This window comes from Sminthopsis crassicaudata, chromosome 2 (assembly GCF_048593235.1).
Source record: "Sminthopsis crassicaudata isolate SCR6 chromosome 2, ASM4859323v1, whole genome shotgun sequence".
NCBI classification, from domain to species: domain Eukaryota; kingdom Metazoa; phylum Chordata; class Mammalia; order Dasyuromorphia; family Dasyuridae; genus Sminthopsis; species Sminthopsis crassicaudata.
Window position 1 is genome coordinate 18,370,292 of NC_133618.1, and position 17,812 is coordinate 18,388,103.

Consider the following 17,812-nt stretch of genomic DNA (forward strand, 5'->3'; position numbering starts at 1 on the left):
AAAAAAGGGAAAAGCTTAAGAAACACTTAAAAAAGAAAAAAAAAAGTATCTGGTATCACTCTATGCCACCTGATATCACTCTTCCACCTAGTATCACTCTGCTTCAATCACAATACAGGTTGTCATCACTCCCCCCTAGACTTCTCAGGAAGGCCAAGAGCCCTTAAGGGAGATAGGGAGCCCATTGTTAGCTGGTTTCCTCTGGGCTGAAGGGTCTTATACCTCATCTAGAGTTTCCCCATTGTCTGTGACCCTCTACAATTTGGGACTTGGCTCTAGGTAATGGGACAATTAGTATGTGTATGAGATTGGCCAACCATATGGTTGGGAGTAGTCTTTTTCATTTGCTTTGTATCTTGAAAACTAGTTAACTGACCAAAGATTACACTTTTCCAAGTTTTGTATCTGAAAGTGAAAGTCTCTTACTCAGAGAATGAGTTGTAAGGCCCCTTAGGCTAGGCCAACTCTATGTTCTCAACTCCAGCCTTTAGATTGGCCACAGAGATTCTTTGTTTGTTTGATTTTTCCTTTGTGCTTTTCATTTCTTAGTACAAGAAGTGGAGTCTCAACTGACCCTAATTTATAAGAAATCAAGCAATTCTCCAATTGATAAATGGTCAAAGGATATGAACAGACAATTCTCAGATGATGAAATTGAAACTATATCCACTCACATGAAAGAGTGTTCCAAATCACTACTGATCAGAGAAATGCAAATTAAGACAACTCTGAGATACCACTACACACCTGTCAGATTGGCTAAGATGACAGGAACAAATAATGATGAATGTTGGAGGGGATGTGGGAAAACTGGGACACTGATACATTGTTGGTGGAGTTGTGAAAGAATCCAGCCATTCTGGAGAGCAATTTGGAACTATGCCCAAAAAGTTATCAAACTGTGCATACCCTTTGACCCAGCATTGCTGTTATTGGGCTTATATCCCAAAGAAATACTAAAGAGCAGAAAGGGACATATATGTGCCAAAATGTTTGTGGCATCTCTTTTTGTTGTAGCTAGAAACTGGAAGATCAATGGATGTCCATCAGTTGGAGAATGGTTGGGTAAATTGTGGTATATGAAGGTTATGGAATATTATTGCTCTGTAAGAAATGACCAGCAGAAGGAATACAGAGAGGCCTGGAGAGACTTAAATCAACTGATGCTGAGTGAAATGAGCAGAACCAGGAGATCATCAATACTGTATGAGGATGTATTCTGATGGAAGTGGAAATCTTCAATATAAAGAAGATCCAACTCACTTCCAGCTGATCAATGATGGACAGAAACAGCTACACCCAGAGAAGGAGCACTGGGAAGTGAATGTAAATTGTTAGCACTACTGTCTATGTACCCAGGTTACTTATACCTTCGGAATCTAATACTTAATGTGCAACAAGAAAATGATATTTACACACATATATTGTATCTAGGTTATATTGTAACATATGTAAAATGTATGGGATTGCCTGTCATCAAGGGGAGGGAGTAGAGGGAGGGAGGGGATAATTTGGAAAAATGAATACAAGGGATAATATTAAAAAAAAAGAAGTGGAGTCTCAGTCATAAGAACTTGTTATTAGAATCCAGAAGTTCAAGCCTTGGTGTTGCAGCCAGCCCAAAGTCTAGCCATAAGGAACAAGGTCCAGGATGCTAGCCATGTAGGGATTTAGATGTGAACCTACATTGTGAACTCAATCCCCTTTACCTCCTTAGAATCTCAAATGATGTAGGAAAGTTTGTGCCCCAAAACTGTTGAGGGAAATGTTTGAATTTTTCCTTTGCTATAACTTGGAAATAAATATTGCTATAAAAGTCATTTCAAAATTAAATGATTAAATGGAACTATGGTGTGGGCACTGGTCCTTAAAATAATGGAAACACAGTGAAAGAGTTCTGAGCCAATAAGGAGTATTACTAACTGGATCGCTATTATTATAAACACTTAGAACACGTCTTATAATATGTATAGTATTGAACAAGGTGATTATCTTCTCTGGGCCTCTGTTACCTTGTCTGTATAATGAAAGCATAGAATTAGTGTCCATGTTCCTATGCAAAACTAAGTGTATGATTTCCAAGATCCTCTGACTCAAACCCAACAATCATCCCAGACTACCATGCCTCTTTGCTTTCTTGCCGCTTCCTTACTTTAAAAATCTAGCAAAGTTGGTTGTAAATGTTTTTTATTGTTTGTTTGTTTGTTTTATTTTGTTTTTAGGCTAAGTCTCTCATTTTATCTATGTGGAAACATTTCTGTCATGGAAACCCTTTCCACTTTTGTAAAGTGATAATTCACTTATATTTCATAGATTTGGATACTTTCTCTGGATGGGGGTGAGGAGGAACTGAAAGATTAAATTATTTACCCAAAATCACTTAGCTATTATGTATGAGGCAGTTCTTGAACCTGGTTGGTCTTAACTCCAAAGTTTCCTTCCCATCCACCATGACCTATTACCTCTCATGCCTTGCCTCGTATGGCTTTAATAAACATTTATTGAATCATTGGAAAATTCCAGTCATGTTTAGTTCATCTTCTGTGGGGTAATTTATGAAGGATAAAGGAAGGAATCAAACAGGAGTAGAGATTTAATGATGGGATTGCTGTTTCATTAGCTGAGAGAACATTTTTTTCAGATTCATCAAACCATCAAGATAAACAAGGGTCACTGATTTTGGTGCCACGGCTCAGTCTATAGGATACAAATCTAGACTTTTCCACATTATATGATGTGACAGTTCTTTATTTCTGCTAGATAACAAAGCTAGCCTAAGGCAAACAAAGTTGTAGACAATCTTTATCATTTGTGCCACCCCCATTGTTTGAGCATGGAAGAATAAAATGCTGCACCTAGAAATGACCTCAGAGCTTTAAAATGTAAGGTGCAGAATTGCTGAACTGAAATGAGTCTTAGAACAGAATATAGATTATCATTATTTAAAGGGGCCTTAGAACATAGAGTTGGATATATTTAGAATTAGAATATCAGAATCAGGAGAGATCTTAGAACAGTAGTACATAAAAGATTAGAATTGGTAGGGACCTTAAAAGAGAAAATGTCAGAATTGGGATTGGCCTTAGAATATACAATAGAATGTCAGAGTTAAAAGAACCCTTAGAACATAGAACATAAATTGTCAGAACTGGAAGATACTTTAGAATTGACTTAAATAGAATCTTAGACGTGGCCTCTTCAACATTGAGATGAACCAAATCAGTTCCAATAGAGCAGTCATGAACTGAACCAGCTATACCCAGAGAAGGAACTCTGGGAAATGACTATGAACCACTACAGAGAATTCCCAATCCCTCTATTTTTGTCCTCCTGCATTTTGGATTTCCTTCACAGGCTAATTGTACACTATTTCAAAGTCCAATTCTTTTTGTACAGCAAAATAACTGTTTGGACATGTGTACATATATTGCATTTAACTTATACTTTAACATATTTAACATGTATTGGTCAATCTGCCATCTGGGGGAAGGGGTGGAGAGAAAGAGGGGAAAAGTTGGAACAAAAGATTTTGCAATTGTCAATGCTGAAAAATTACCCACACATATATCTTGTAAATAAAAAATTGTAATATATTAAAAAATAAAGAGATACAACATTTACATTTAAAAAATAAATAAATAGAATCTTAGACTATAGAATATAAAATGTCAGAGTAGGAATGGGCTAAGAACATAGAACAAATAATGTAAGTGAAAGGGAACTTTCAGCATAGAAATTTGGTTTTAGTATTAGTAGTAATCTTAGAACAAACAATATCAGGAATGGAAAAGGCCTTAGAGATCTTCTCCTGTTCAACTTCTTCATTTTGTAAATCAAGAAACTGAAACTGAGCCTTTCATTCCCTTCCATTCATTACCTGGTGTCTTATTAAAGTCTGCTCTCAGGAAAGGGTCTTTTCCTGTAATCACAGAGTTGTAGGCAAAGACTCTGCCTTAGTTCTGCTGTCTAGAAATAATGATTAAGCCATATTTACTTCCACTCAATAATATGCCCAGCTTCTAGGACCTGGGGAATTGTCTAATCCGGAATTAACACGTTGTAATTGACTGACTATGATCTAAAGCCCATAAAAGTAATTTACACAGATTACTAGAGCCATCATTTCTCACTTGCTTTATGGCCCCCTGGACCAATCATATACATTTGGATCGAAAAGTAAGTTGGTGAACCTCAAACTTTAAGCACTCAATATTCTCTTCAAATCTTCATCCCCTTTCACACTTTCCCTCCCTTTCAAGCACTATAAATAACATCTTTTTCTCATCAGAATGTACAAAGCATGTCAAAAACACTGGGAGAAATACCGTTATGAATTCTTTATTTAATAGATCCTCAGAACAGTGACGTATGTATGATATAGCACTGAGGTATGGTCTACCAGAATGAAGATGTCCAGGGAGAAATATAGTGTGCCAGGTACCCCATTATTGATCGTCATTCAAGCCTACCAACTGGGTTATATTTTTTGTCATCAAGAATTCAATTTTTAAGTGAAAAAAAAAATATATATATATATTTGTAATGAGGACATGACCCTCTGTGATGAAGAAGAGATTCTTTACTTAGAGATCATCTCTCCCAATATTTTCACATGACATAAGAGGAAACTGAGGCATGTAAAATCCAATTATCATGGTTACATAGAGCTAGAAAGTGGCAGAAGTAAAATTAAAACTCTTTTATTCTTTGTGAGAAACCAGAATTCTTTCTAATACATTGAATTTCCTCATCAAGGCTTACCTATGATTTTTTTTCCTTCTCTTAAATGCTTTGATTACATAGATTGGTTCAATTTTTTCAGTGTCTCTGATATTAGTATCTGCTATCATGATTGAGTAGATTATGGATGTATATGTACTCCCTCCAAGAATATTTCCTTCTCTTAAATGCTTTGATTACATAGATTGGTTCAATTTTTTCATTGTCTCTGATATTAGTATTTGCTATCATGATTGAGTAGATTATGGATGTATATGTACTCCCTCCAAGAATATTTCTCCAATTCCTAGTACCATTTGTGAATTGAGTTCCAAAGGTTAGCTAACTACTACACTACCCAAAGATCTAGAAATGGAATCTGATTGAAATTTCTCCCACTCCAACACATAGAGTACTCAGAAAGTTCCTTCTAGATATAGGTCTTTGGTGGCTAAGCAGCTCCACTGGATTCAAAGATTCTGTACCTCTGAGGAGTCCAAAGTTGACACCTCTCTTCCATAAAGGAGTTCACCCTCTGATATTCTTTCTTCTCTCCTGAATCTTCGTCCATGTTTTCTGTATCTGTTCTCAGTTTGTCCTTAATATGTCTTTCTCTTTTTCTATTTAAAGAAGGCATCATCTCATTGCAACAGACTTGGGATGCAAATTGCCATCCACATCCAGAAAAAGAACTATGAAGACTGAATGTGGATTGAAGCATAACATTCTCACCTTTGTTTGCTTGCTTGCTTTCTCTTTCTCATGCTTTTTTTTTTCACTTTTGGTCTGATTTTCTTCTACAATGTGACAAATATAGAAAAATGTTTAAAATGATTACACATATTTAACCTATATCCAATTGCTTGTTGTCTTGGGAAGAGGGAAAGGAAGGGAAGAAAAAATGGAACACAAAATCTTACAAAAATGAATGTTGAAAACTAGCTTTACATGTATTTGTAAAAAAAATAAAATACTATTAAGAAAAAAGAATAAGAAATTGTCTAATTAATGGATCAGTTTCTCCACTAAAACACTAGGAGAGATAAAGGAAAAAAGAGAGAGAGAGAGAAGAGTGAGCAGAGAAGAGAAGAGAAGAGAAGAGAAGAGAAGAGAAGAGAAGAGAAGAGAAGAGAAGAGAAATTCATTCTCCTTCCTCAGGTGGATTCCCTTCTCAGACACTTGAATACAAATTAATTAATTAATTAATGACCTGGAAAATTATAGCTTCATTTATTCAAAATTATCTGTATTTCATGTTATCCTTATAATGCTTTGGGATAAGCACTATTATCATCCCAACTTTACAGATGAAGTAGATGGTAACCATAGGATTTGTCCAGCTAGTGTCTGAGGCAAGTTTTATCTCAAGTCTTCTCATCTTCAAACTCAATAATCCATCCACCAGTTGACCTTGAACTAACTTAATGTTTATACCTAGTCTTAAAGGTCTGCCTGATTTTTTCAGCCAACTACAACACAGAGCCATAGAGATATTACACACAAACACACACACACACACACACACACACACACACACAAGATAATTTCAAGTACATGGAAGGTAACATCAGCAAAATATTCGAGTTGATTTCTAAGAGCTGTGTGAGAGCCATGAAGTTTGAGCAAAAAAGAAAACAGATATAAACTGGAATCTATGGAAGGAGAGGCCATGTTTCCCTTCCTAATTAGCTATCATTCCATAACTTAGGGTATATGTGAATGAATTCAATAGTTCAGAGGTCCAGCCTTCTAGAAAAGACTAGATGGCTTCTATAAGTATTTTCTAGGATATGTGATCCTTGAGAGCTGAACTTACCTGAAGCTCTGATTATTGGAACTTGCTATTTAAAATCTTATGGGACTGTTAATTGATATTCTGAGTCTAACTAGATAGGATCATCAAGGAATTATATTGAGCCATTAATCCATGAAGTCAGCAATCCTATGTTTTTTTTTTTGTTTTGTTTTGTTTTGTTTTTTGTTTTTTTCATGGATGAACTGTAGATGGAATTCTCATGAGAAAGGCTGGGAGAACAATATTACTGTGAGCTGAGGTAGGATTGTCCTGACTCAATTTCATCAACATATTTCTTAAATATCCCACTTGGCTGACTTTTTGTCACACATCCCTATCTGCAAATTGTTGTGTTACTGATACTTTGGAGAGGAACTGAAATGCAAGGACCTCATCTCTTTTGCTGAAGTGGACCTATCCCATTTTTTAAAAAAGTTACCTATAAAACCTAGCCCCACTTTGAAGCCATTGCTGCTCTCCATTGATAAGAATGTCAACATGATGCTACTTGACAAACTTATAATAAAATATTTTTAATGTGCTATGCCCTGAATTTTGCTTTGTAAATAAGGGGGAAGACCAATTGAAGAATTTTAGTTTCATCAATATTTTGAAGAAAGGAAGAGAAAAGTGAATATTGAAATTCTGAAAATTAAAAACTGCAATCATTGAGATTCCAAAGTGAAGAGAAAATGAAAAATAAAAGAAGTTGGAAAATGCCTCGCAGTAATTCTGTGAATGATAAAATAGAACTTAATTGCTATTTGAATAAACCAGACATTTTTAAATTATTAACTAGGGCTAGAAATTTAATCCTCCCTTGTAAAGGGCTGAAATTCTTGAGTTAATGCACTGAGGTCGGGCAACCAAGAACTTAAGGCTAATTACCGCTTGGACAATACTCTATTAGAATATGCTTGGAAAATAGCCCTTCCCACTATTCTTTGTTGGCCCAATCCTTTGGTGTATACAGAGAATTATAGGAGGGACTAGGGGGTGGAATAAGACTAGCCAGAGACTTCTGGGCCCGAGACAAAGAGGAAAGGTTGAGGAGATCCTGGGCATCCATTCCCTTCACTTCTATTGCTAAAGACCAAGAATAAAAAATAAGGGCTTTTGCTTATCCTGACTTTGGCTGATTCTAAGGTATCCAGGATGCTAACATGGTCACCACACTCCCTCACAACCTTACTTTATGTTCTGTGTTACAGACCTATTAGATCTCTAAGTACTATCATCTCTATCACCCCTGAATACAGCTTTTAAAATTGGGGGGAAATCAACTATAAAAGACTTGGTTCTTCTCAGTAGTTCAGTGATCCAAAGCAATCCCAAAAGACTTTGGACAGAAAATGCCATTTGCGTTCAGAAAAAGAACTATGAAAATTGAATGTAACTCAGCAATACTAAGTTCACTTCTTTTTTTTGTTTGTTTGTTTTTTTCTCTCCCATAGGTTTTCCCTTTTGTTCCATTTTTTTCTCCCAACATGACTCATAAAGTAATGTATATTAAAATAAATATTTTTAAAAACAAATGGGGAAATGATATTATAAATCTATGAGAAATTGGGATATGTAACTCAAATGTAGTGGTTTTATAGTAAATTTAACATTATGGTTTAAAGGTTTTTAAAACTGATAAAAAAATGTCTTAGTGGATTTTTAAAGGTTTGCAACTTATCAAGTTTAAGAAATAATAATGACATGATTGGCTGATGGATAGGATTCCCATTTGAATTCAAATTGAACCAAGAAAACAAATATCTCTAATCAATACAAGTTATCTGTGAAGTATTTGTTGGTGAAATATTTAAGGATCTGAGGTAAGGAAAATGAGATAGAGGTTCCTAAAAATGCCACCCATTTTGAAATGAATATAATCATGTTTATTACCTTAAGGCATACTTAAAATATCACAGAATAATAGGGAAATAAACATAATAATGAAAAAGCTTGTTGGACATATAATTCTATGAATTAATGAAGCTGGAGTTCAGAAACATTTTCTTTTTTTGTTTGTTTAAAAAAAGAGTTTTTGTGCAAACAGTTATTTTAGAGGAGAGTAACTCATGAACTACTGTATTATCTCAAACAGAAATCTAATTTTGTTGTTGTTATTCAGTCATTTCAGTTGTGTCTGAGTTTTTGTTATTCTATTTGAATTTGGTTTTTGTTTGTACTTTTTTTTTTGCAAAGATATTGGAATGGTTTTGCCATTTCCCTCTCCAACTCATTTTATAGATGAGGAAACTAAGGCAAACATGGCTAAGTGACTTAACTAAGGTCACACAGCTAGTAAGTGTCTGCAGTTAGATTTGAACTCATGTTCTTGACTGCCAGTTCAGAACTCTTACTACTGTACCACCTAATTGGCCCAATTTTACTTATGTTTATTATTAAATTTGGGGTTGTAAGGGGTATTGAGAAGTTAAGTTTCCACAAATATTGTCAAAGCAGGATGAAGGCAAGGGTGAAATGTCTTATTAAGTGTAAGAAATGTCTGGGCATTTGGTTTCCACAGTTATGAAAATTAAATTAGAGAAATGGAATTTAAATTAGAAAACTAAAACCTACAAAAACAACAAGGAATAATCAAGGGTAGAGTTTATCTTTCCCCAAAAGAATATAAATTCCTTGGGTGCAGGTATTGACTTTTGTAATCAGGAATGGTGATCTAAAATTTGAAAAGAATCCTTTTGTTCTTTGCCCTTAGCCCTCCTCCATTACTTTCCTCCTTCTAGAATGTAAGCTCGTTGGGGACTGGGATTAGCTATGTAATGAGAGTTGGAGATTCATGTCAGGTAACTTCTGTAACATTCAATTAAAGGGGAATTATGGGAGTGACTTATGCTTCAGGATAGGAAATAAAATGGTGCCTTTGGAGTTTTCAAATGTGGCTATTCACCTAGGCACCCATTCTTGAAAGAATGTAAAATAAAAGTTTACTACATTCACCTGTGAGTCAGTGGAACTCTTGGTCAGATATTTTGTTTCTCACATTAGGATATCTCTAACCAATCACCATGTGAGTAAAGAAACTGATTAAACAACAAAGTTTTTGACCAAGGGGTGCAAAGTCACAAACCTTTTGACATATGGAATGGGTGAATCTGACCAAGTATAACTCTGATTATAAATCTTATGGAATTGCCACTAACTGGGATTGTAAATCCAACCAATCATAACTCTGATTGTGAATTTGACCAATTGTAATTAACTCTTAATGGTAAATTCAACCAATCCAAACCTTGAATGTTGTTAGGTTCTTACTAAGTGCTAATGAGATAATGAGATATTAGGTTCTTACTAAGTGCTAAATCGGTACTTGACAATTCTCTAGTTCCGGCCTTTACTGGGAGTTTTTACTTGTGAATTCCTGGGGAAGAGTAAGTTCATTGGTTGAAGTAATTTTTTCCCAGAAGCCCTTGCATTATCCCATGCCCATTCTCTGGGAGGATAAAAGAGGGAAGTCACTACTCTGGACGAGAGTTAATGGCAACTGTCTAGAGACAACAGTTCTCTACAGGAAGAAGAATCTGTCTGAGAGATTTGAGTTGACACAGCAGATCTCCAAGAGAGCAATCGGCAGCGTCTGGAGACAACAGCACATTACAGAAGGTGAGATAGTCCAGGCAATAAAATTCGGGACAGCCAAGGTGTTGTAATTTTGAGAGCATTTATTACCAGCCGGGATGGACCTCTTTGTAGAGAGAAGTAGAGGCAAGCTTATAAGCATCATTGTTCAGCCTTGCATTTACAGTAACTTCCTGCTTACAAGGGGAAAAATAGGGGGCTTACAGGATGTCTGACATTATTAGGCAAGTGTTTTGTCTGAACATAGTTAAGCAAACACTTTGTAAAACACTTCCCTTAATTTAGTTTAAGCAACATTTTCCTATAAGCCTGAGGCTCCCCTGACCCAGAACTGAGGAGGGGCCAATCTTTTGTCCATTTCAGAAGGAAGGGGTAGGGAACTGAACTAATAGTATTAAAGCTAGCCCTTGCTTTAGTATTTAGGGTATGTCTCATCTATGAGCACATCTGCTTCTCATGAGGCTCTCCATAAGAGCTTGGTTGTAACACTACTCCTGGAGTAGCTTGCAACTAGGGAACCAGTGGACAGCAACAGCTCTTCCTGGGTTTTCTCCCAAATCCTGCTGAGTTCCATGGAATTTTTTTTTTAATAAGAGTGATAATACCTGTGATATGAGTTCCTGAAGTGCAAGAAACTTACATGTAGACTGTTCTTCTAATTTACACACTATTTTAATTTTAATTTACATATAATCTGAGATTAAATACTTGGGATTTTTCTTTGCCAAGTTTTTTTTGTTGTCTCTTACAACTGGAGTTAAATAAACATCTTTTCCTTGTATAGCTACTGAACCTGAGAGATAAAATTCATATGTTTACAAATAGTGCTGATAGCTATGTATTCATGTCTAGGATCAGTTCCTTAAAGTACCTCATCCTCCTAAGGGAGAATATCAGCTGGAGTGGAAAATTTTGAGAAAGCAACAAGATCAGATAATTATATATGTCAAATGTAAATGATTCTAATGGGATATATAGGCCTTGAGCACATTCTAATAATAAGTTCTAAAATTTAGGCTTAGGATTTCATAAGCAGTATTGTTCAGTGTCTGCACAAACCAGGCATTTCTGGGGGTTTAATGCTTAATTAACCAAATAAAAAAAAAAACTTATAAAGTTCTGCCTTCTGTGGTACTTTAAAATTTTTCATTTCTTAGTTATTTGAATTCCTTGAATACATCAAAACAATAATTTGGTAACTTACATCATAGGATGGTTATAAGTAGTAAAAATAAAGCTTTTCTCTTTATAAAGCTCAAATCTGAAATAAAGAATAAAATAAAGGAATCCATGACAATTTAGGAAAGCACTCTTAACCTTAGCTTATATGTCTACTTAGGTAAATATGAATAAGATAAACTGAGTGAAGACAACTCATAAAAATATATCCTCAATTTTGCCTTAATTGTGACTTGAGACCAATTGAGCTTTAGGTAAAAACTGTAGGTGTTTGATTATTATCTTAGATAAACATTTCCCTCCTGTCTCCCCAAACTTTTCATTAGCATTAAATATCTAATATGGTAAAGAGTTTGTTATGGACTAATATCCTTTATTTCTGGGGCACATATTTAGTTTCTGGGTAAATTAGAAGTCACCAATCAATGGGAGATAAGATCAGAAGGGTGAGTGGGGGCTTCTGCTTTAGGCTCTATATAATCCTATGTTTGCAGCTTGGGCTTTGCACTCCTCTACTGAAGGGGGTGGAGGTTCCTTTAAGATTCCTTTCTGATTTCCACCCCCCCCCCTCCATGGCTGAAGAAGCTAGGATATTTTAATTCACAAATCCTGGTCAAAAAGCACCCTTTTTGAATTCCAATAATATCCGGGCTTTCCCAGCCCCCACGTGATCTGAGCTAGCTTGGGCTTTCCCTGCCCCCCACTATCTGCTCAGGTTTCCCCAACCCCCACAAACAGCTTTTTCCTTACCTAAAAACCCATTGAATTCTATTCAATGCTAACCCTGGCTGAAACCAGCCAGGAGCCTGAGACTCCACCCACCTTCAAGATTATAAAAAGGGGAACCCTGGAAGTCCACTCTTTGTGGGAACCCCCCCAAACATGGTATCCTTCCGGCCATGTAAGGGTTCCTGTCTGCCCGGCGACCACCTCTGGCCCTGGCATCTTTCTACCTTTACCCTTACTTCTAAACCCCTACAATAAACCTTTATATCAATCTAGGTTTTTGGGCCTGTAAATTCTTTACTGGGGACTCTGTGCCATCACTAGAATATCCTTGCTCGGAACCAAAAAAGGTTCCCCCTTTCTTAACTCTCATCAGTACCTTGTCTGTTGGGAGTTGCCCTTTCTCTGGAGATCTTAATAAATCCTTTTGTGGTTTTTTTTGTTTGTTTGTTTCTTTTTGTTGTTGTTTTTGTTGTTGTTGTTGTTTTTATTTTGAGAGTCTCCGATTTTAATTTGAGTAAAGATCACTGTCCCACACAAGTTGGTAAGCTCAGAGTCATGCTGACTCTCCTATCCCTTTATCCCTAGATTTTCCAGCTCTTCAGTTTTCTACTTTTATTCCCAACCTCCACCAATATTCTATGGAAGAAGGGCTCTCCTGCCTCAAATTCCTCATTGGTTTTAGGCTGGATATGGCTTTTGCATTTATCTCACACTCTTCTGAAAAAAAAAAAAAAGGATTGTGTTCTTGTCTTTTACGCTGAAAAGTGGTTTACTTCTTAACAGGTGGCCTTTGTTGTAGGTGTTTTTGTAAACCCAGCACTCAGCACAGTATTTGGTGCTTAACCAGAGCTTATTGAATGTTTCTTGAATTGAACTGAAAGGTGTATTTGTCTGCAGGCTGTTTGACCAGATTAAGAAGACTTTAAACTGAAAATGGAGGGTGGGGAGAAAATTGCGGAAATAAAACTGCTTTATAAGATACTGTAGTGAGCAGCAAAAGCAAAATAAAAACAAGGCAAGATAAGATGTGGCCAGACAGGAGAACACACAATTTCTATTAGTTCAAGTTTTCCCTTGAAACCAGGGAGAACTTTGTATCCCCAGGTGCTTAGCACAGTATTAGGCACTTAATAAATGCCTTGGATGGTGGCTGGCTGCCTGCCTGCTTGACAGTGATATACAAGAGATTCTAGTATCTAATAATAATTAGCATTGAGATGATGCTTTAAGGTGTGCAGAGCCTTGACATTTGTCATCTCATTTGTAATGCCGAAAAAACTGAGCAAGCTAGAGATTAGAGAGTATTCAATATACAATTTGTTAAATGGAGAGATTTATTGGGACCAATGGATCCATAGTTGATCCCAGGGCTGAATGAGAGTATTGTCTCAAAGAATCCAGCCCCAATATCAGCCACACAAGATTCTTTTATAGGGTAACAAGAACAATGACATAACGGGGGAGGTATCTGTATAGGGCTGATCTAATGGGGGGAGGCACCTAGGATGACATAGTGGGAGGTACTGGAGAGGCTTCTGATATTCTGATGTCTAAAATGGATAAAGACCTTTATCCCATCAAACATTTTGAGGGAATAACTATAGCCTAAGGTCTAAGATATAAGACCTTTATTCTAACATTAAGAGGGAATGGTTATACCTGAGGCAGAGTAACTGAATAGGACAATTAGGGAAACTGGGTCATGACATTAAAAGAGAACTGTGGCACAACAATTTGATCTTCACAATAATCCCTTGAGGTATTATTATTACCCCCATTTTACAGATGACTATATTGAGGCTAAGAGAAATTAAATGACTTGCCCAGGATCATCCAGATGGTAAGTATCTGAGGCAGCATTTGAATTCAGACTTTCCTGATTCCAAATCCAACATTCTATCCATTGTACTACCTAGTAGCTAGATAATGATAAAAATTAATGCTCTAACTGTTTTGTTTTGTTTTGCTTTGTTTTGTTTTTCTTCCCAGATTATTTTTAGCTTCCAAATCCAATTCTTCCTTTGCAACAACAACAACAACAAAATTCAGTTCTGCACATATATATTGTACCTAGGATATACCATAAGATATTTAATATGTATGGGAATGCCTGCCATCTAGGGGAGGGGGTGGAGGGAAGGAAGGGAAAAATTTGGAACAGAATGGAGTACAATGGATAATGTTGTATAAAAAAAAATTACCTATGAATATGTACTGTCAAAGAAAATGTTATAATTATAAAAATTAATAAAAATTTTTTTAAAAATAATGCTCTCATATTCTATCAAGGGGTGGAATATGAGTAATAAAGACAGATAGAGGTCTTCATGTAAGGAGGGAAATGTGACTTGAAAGGTATATATTTAATGGGATGCGATGTGGCTGGAATATATATAAATACAGAATAGGTTGCAATTTATTGAAAAGGATCATATTGCAACGAGAGAATACACTATATGAAAATGTTTTTTGGCTATGTGGGATCCATGAATCTGAGGCAAGAAGCACAATGGAGATATTTTTGGTGAAGAGATAATTATTTTGCCCTCCCACTTTCCTTCTCCCATTATCCCCCCCAACAAGTTCCCACATTCAATATCTTCAATTAAGTACCTTTATATTATTGGTTGTTCTCTGGACTCTCTCCAGAGGCTAATATTGGCTTAGCAGAAGGAACAATCTCCTAATTTAGGTGTTCAAAAGTGAAATGGAAACTTCAATAGTTGACAGCTGCTTTGTAATTAAAGGTGTTCAATAAGTTTTTTGAATCAAGCATTTGTCAAAGGTGTTCCTCATTAGGTATGATTTGGATCAGATTCATCCCAACTCTGAGAGAGGCCATGATATTATAAATATGCATGTATATGGAGAAATATGTGTGTATATATGTGTGTATATACATATATGTGTATGCATGTATGTATAGGAAGAAAACATGTATTTCATGTACCCACAACACACTTTTAGGTTTAATCTGTACTTAATATTTCCTCCATCTTTTTATCAAATCTAGCTTATGAGGTCTTCTTTATCAGGTGTGATTAGTAGACCAATTGATTCCTGGGGCAAGCAAGGGGAAGGTCTGATAGAGATCAATTGATCTCTATTGGTTCCACCCTTTAGGGGGGTGGTCCACTTTGAAAATACAAGTTATGTCAGACTTCTTAGATCCACCCTCTGTAGTGATCTAGAGTTGTCTCACCTTGCCATGCCCCATCAGGAATCCCCGTCATGTCCCTCAGGTTAAATTTTCCCTATAAAATATACTTGTAGGCCATCCCATGGCTGCTGCTTTCCTTTGGATTAGCCCACCAAGACATTCTGCCTTGTGGTGTTTTTCCCTTTCCCCTTCCCCCACACCAAATTATCTCCCCTAACTCCACTAAGCTTCAAAGCCCCACTTTCCTTCCTTACAGTTAACTAACTTTTAGGGTGCTAAATCTCTTTCAGGATTTATCCAGGTCAGCTCCAACCTCCTGGAATGCTCCCTTTTTACTGGGTAATTGTGAGTTCCACTGAGGAACTTGTCTTTCATATTCTATCCTACTTTATTTCATATTTAGCATTCCCAGGGTCTATTGCACCATTTCATTTTTATCTGTAACCTATTACCCTAAAAATAAATCTACCATTTGTCAAAGAGAATAGTCATTGTGAATTCTTCACATGACCTGTATGGGGCTGGAACTCTGGAGTATACTTGAAACAAGGTGTTAACTCAGTACGATTGATGAGATGATGGTTCTCTAGTATATATTACTAATACTTTAGCACAGTGATGCAATGGTTCTCTAGTTCACACATAATGTAATGATTCAATTGTAATAGGGCATTTAAGGGCTGAGAAGGACTAGAAATGAGACTCCATTTTGACCATCCTCCTGATGGCTCTCCTACCTTCATCACTTCTTCACCTAAAGACCAAGGCCCATCTGAAAGACTTCAAGAAAGCTAGTCCAAACCCCAACTTTTTGTGCCTGCAATCATCTGGTGTCTCCAGCACTCATATCATTTTGTTCTTCAAACCACATCATTTGGTGTCAAACCCCACATCATAAGTCATATCACAGCCAATAAATAAAATAACAAATCGAGCTCTATTAAAGTATCTACCAAATTCTGAAAGTGGAAGCTTTGGAGAGCCAATTTGATGTCTCTACAATCTCCCTTCTTTAGGGTCCAGTTAGCCATACCTTTACAAGGGTCTTTATGAGGTCTCCAGACCCTGGGAAGATGGAAAAAAAGAGGAATTCCTCAATGTGTGTGTGTGTGTGTGTGTGTGTGTGTGTGTGTGTGTGTGCACATGTTAAAGAACATGGCATCACTGATTTAGAGGTAGAACGGATTGTTTCTTGTTTAGTTGTAATGTAAAAAGTAATATCTTTGTAATGTAATCTCAGTAATATAATTAGCAATTTAGTAATATTAGCAATATTACTATTAGTAAAAGTAATTATCTTACTTTTCATGACCCCATTTGGGGTTTACTTGGCAAAAATAGTGGAGCGGTATGTCACTTTCTTCTCCAGCTCATTTAACAGATGGAGGAACTGAGGCCCAAGGTCAACAACTAGCATATATGATGCCACATTTGTACTCATGAAAATGAGTCTTCCTGAGCCCAAGCCTAGGACTCTTCCATACTGCAGTTCATTCTAGCTAGCTTCCTGGAAAGGTCTATCGAAGTCATCCAATCTTTTCTTGAAGGCTGGACCTCTGAACTATTGAATTCATTCATATATGTCTAAATTATGGAATGATAGCCAATTAGAAAGGAAAACATGGCCTCTTCTTCCACAGATTCCAGTTTATATCTGTTTCCTTCTGTGCTCAAACTCCATGTCTCTCTCACACAGTTCCTGGGCAATTGCTTGAATGTTGTGCTGATGTTACCTTCCGTGTACTTGGAAATATCTTTATAAATAAATAAACAAACAAATAAATAAATAAATACACATATACACACACACACACACACACACACACACACACACACACACACACATATATATATATGTATATATATACATATATACATATATATATAATATATGTATATATAATATATTATATATTTTATATATATATATATATATACATATATATATATGTATATATATATATATATATATATATATATATATATATATGAAATAATTGGAATACAAGACAACTAGGTGGCACAGTGAATAGAGCAGCACCAGCCCTGAAGTCAGGAGAACCTGAGGTTAAATCTAGTCTCAGACACTTAACACTTCCTGCTATGTGACTCTGGGCATATCACTTAATCCCAATTGCCTCAACAAATAAATAAATAAAGACAAATAATTGGAACACAAGATTTTGAATGTTGAAAACTATCTTTGTATATATTTTGAAAATAAAGGGTTATTATTAAAAAAAACTGAACGGATTAAACATCTACACTAAAACATTCATTTATTAACCATGTTCAAAGAAACATAAACATAGGCTACTGCTTCTAGAATCCCTTTAAACAATGGAAACCTCTTTAAAGTTACTCTTAAGTAGTTTGCATACATTTCTATACATATTTGAATTCCCCATTAAATAATAAATATAAATAAATCCCAACTACCCATTAGAGTGATACAAAATAACTCATATACCAATATAACTGTCTGTACAGAAATTCTATTCCTTAAAACAAAAACAAAAGACTTCCTAACTTTAACCTCACAAATTAAGTTTTACATCTTTGTTTGACAAATTTATTTACCTTTGTCTAGTTATATTTATATCATTCTGAAAGAATGAGATACTTCAGGAACTAAA